The 3,354-nt window shown below is 36.5% G+C and overlaps 1 pseudogene; it reads left to right on the top strand.

Moving 5' to 3' along the window:
• The window catches only part of LOC102836431, a 29,749-nt pseudogene extending 28,295 nt beyond the window's left edge, over positions 1-1,454 (top strand).
• Positions 1,455-3,354: the final 1,900 nt, after the last annotated feature.

Below are 3,354 nucleotides of genomic sequence, written 5' to 3'. Positions count from 1 at the left end.
TGTTGAATGTGAAACTGATAATGTACCCTGTAAACTTTCACTCAATCCACAATAAAAACCTTAAATTAAAAAAAATAATAATAATGATATTTAGGCAATGTAAGAGTCAAATAGAGAAATAATTTTAAGATTTGGAGTCCTATTAGTCACAATTTATAGAAAATAATTTGATGACCACGTATTTCTTTTCTCTGATTAACCAGGGCTTTGGACTAGAGTGCTCTGCTTTGACCCCTTGCTGAAGTTAGAATTTCTATTCCAAATAAAGATTCAGCATATCTGAGTTATAAATGTCAATTATTAGCAAAGAGTCAAACTGGAATAAACTAGTTATAACCCATGGTATCTCTGGTAGCATAGTGGTTATGAATGGGGCTGCTAACCTCATAGTCAGCAGTTTGAAACTACCAGCTGTTCCGCGAGATAAAGATGAGGCTTTCTGCTCCCGTAAAGATTTACGGCCTCAGAAACCCTGTACAGGGTCACTATGAGTCCTCATGACACATAACAACAAAAACAATCCCTGGTGTCAACTCTGCTATAGTACTAGCCACTGTTCTAGATGGCAGAGATATACACAGAGAAAAACATACCAAATCCTTGAAATTTTCCAGCAGCTTATAATCTTGGTGGCTGAGAAAGAAATATAATAAACAAAAAAACACAAAACAATGTAATGTAATCTCAAGTGAAAATAAATGTTATAAAACAGGGAACTGATTAAGGCATCAGGACATTATATAAAAACCAGCTGTTGTTGAGTCAGTGCATTAATTGTGATGCCATATGTGTTAGAGTAGTACTATGTCCAAATGGTTTTAAGTATCTGAGTTTTTGTCATTACATCACCAATAGTTTCCTTTAAGGAATCTCTTTTGAGGATAAACTCTACCACTTGTCCATCAATTTGCCATGCTGTGGTACCTTATGTGTTGCTGTGATGCTGGCTTAAGCTGAGTTTAAAGACTAAGATAGATTAGGAAGAAGGACAGACTACTTCTAAATGTTTAGCCACTGAAAAACTTATGAATAGCAGTGAAACCCTGTCAGCACCACAATACTGAATACTGAGATATTATGAACAACACAAGAATATTGTCAGGTATAGTGCCAAAAGATGAGCCTCTCAGGTTGGAAAGCACTCAAAATATGGTTAAGGATGGGCTGCTTCATCAATGTAGGCTTGAACCATGATGAGCCGAATAGAATAGTTTTCGGGACCTTCATTCACTGATGAGGAAAATTTTTAAATGAGGAGAAGCAGATATAAGAGCCATTAATAATGAGAACATTGTTATGCCCAGAGTTCTGGGTCCCCAAACACCACCCGAGGAGCCAAAGCCAAAGCTGAAGCTGAAGCCGAAGCTGAAGCTGAAGCTGATGCAAGAGCCCAAGGGTTGTTTATTCAAGCTCGAGCCAGGTCTCTAACCGTATCCGAAGCAGCTCTCTGTTAGCGGGGTTTTTATAGAGTTTACAAACAGGTTCGGGGGTCTTGTACCTAACTTCTCTAGGATTGGTTTACACTTGGTAAGGTATGGGACTACACAATTTGATTGTTCATTACCATAACTAGGACAGCTTCATTAGGGTAAGGAAGACATACATTATGCTAGGACAGTTTAATTGGGGTAAGGAAGACATACATTATCTAGCCTTGGGTTTGTCAGGAAAGTTTATCTCTACTTTTATGGCTCGTAGGGAAAGGGGGTCATCTCCGTCTGGTTCTAACAGACCAGGCACATTCCTGAGACAGGGAGACGTGTTTTAGCCTAGGTAGAAAATCTAGTTTTCTTCTTAGGGTCCCACAAACATGAACTGCACAAAGTATGAATCTAGGAAAATTGGAGTTGTTAAAAATGAAATAGAATGCTTAAAGATTGACATCCTAGGCATTAGTGAGCTGAAATGGACTGGTATTGACCATTTTGAATCTGACAATCACATGGTTTGCTGTGCTGGAAATGACAAATTGAAGAGGAATGGCATCACATTCATCATCAAAAAAAACATTTCAAGATCTATCTTAAAGTATAATGCTGTCTGTGATAGGATAATATTCAAACACTTTTTAAGGAAGACCACTTAATACCACTGTTATTCAAATATACTCACCAATCACTAAAGCTCATGATGATGATATTGAAGAATTTTGTCAATTGCTTCAGCCTGAAATTGATCAAACATGCAATCAAGTTATATGGATAAATACTGGAGATTGGAATCCAAAGGCTGGAAATTAAAAGGAAGGATTAGTAATAGGAAAATATGGCCATGGTGATAGATGCTGGAGATAGCATGATCAGCGACTTATTTGTTGCAAATACCTTTTTAAACAATATTAAAGGTAACTATACACATGGACTTCACCAGATGGTATACACAAAAATCAAATAGACTATATCTGTGGGAAGGTATGGTGGAAAAGCTCAATATCATATTCTTATATATCCCCAAAATATATGTGTCTGAAAGAGGATATTTGTACATGGGTAACTGTGCTGGACTGCAAAGTTGGTTTGAACTACAAGGTTGGCAGTTCAAGCTCACCAGCTGCTCTTTGGAAAACCTATACAGGGTCGGTATGGGTCAGAACCAACTTGATGGCACTTAACAACAACAGCAACAGTCACAAAGAGGAAGTAGGACAACTGCTGTTGCCTAGAGGAGATTACAATTATTGAGGTAAAACAAAGCATATGATTTGTTGAAGGTAAAACTGATGATCTTGTCTATAAATCTTGACTCAATTCACAAGTGGGGGGAAAAAAAAGAGATGAGGTGGATTCAACAAAGTAAATTGAAAAAAATGAATTGCCAACAAGATAGAAAGAAAAGTGTAAAAAAAGTTATGTCCTAGAAACCAGAGAAGCATTTCAGAAGAAGAAATAATCAGCTGGGTAAAATGTTGCTGAAGACGCACATCAGATGAGAATTTTGGACAGGCCAACGTATCTGTGAAGATGAAAATCATTACTGATCTTTATAAACATAGTTTCAAGATAGACAGAGACTAAAGCCGATGTGAAATGCTATGGAGATAATAAAATATGAAAAAGTATAATCATAGAAGTTAAGTTCAGAGTTTTATAAGGGCAATAAAAACAATGGGAATGAAAGGCCTAGTTAAGGTTCTTCCTTTATGGTGGAAGATATTTTATAAATTTGTAAATTGATTTGTATAAAGTGATGATAATGTATTTTGAAAAAGAGAAAAACTGAATAAAATGAAAGAAAGAAGAAATTCATGGATGCAAAGTTTTTAAGGGGTGAGAGTCAGCTCATAAGAACAGGTTTGTCCTTGTAAGAAAAGCAAGACATGGCTGCTTTTGCTGCATGAGATAGTATTGTTCTCAT

The sequence above is a fragment of the Chrysochloris asiatica genome, unplaced genomic scaffold (assembly GCF_000296735.1).
Source record: "Chrysochloris asiatica unplaced genomic scaffold, ChrAsi1.0 scaffold00332, whole genome shotgun sequence".
NCBI lineage: Eukaryota > Metazoa > Chordata > Mammalia > Afrosoricida > Chrysochloridae > Chrysochloris > Chrysochloris asiatica.
The sequence above is the reverse complement of the archived record's forward strand: the minus strand, read 5'-3'. Positions and strand labels throughout refer to the sequence as shown.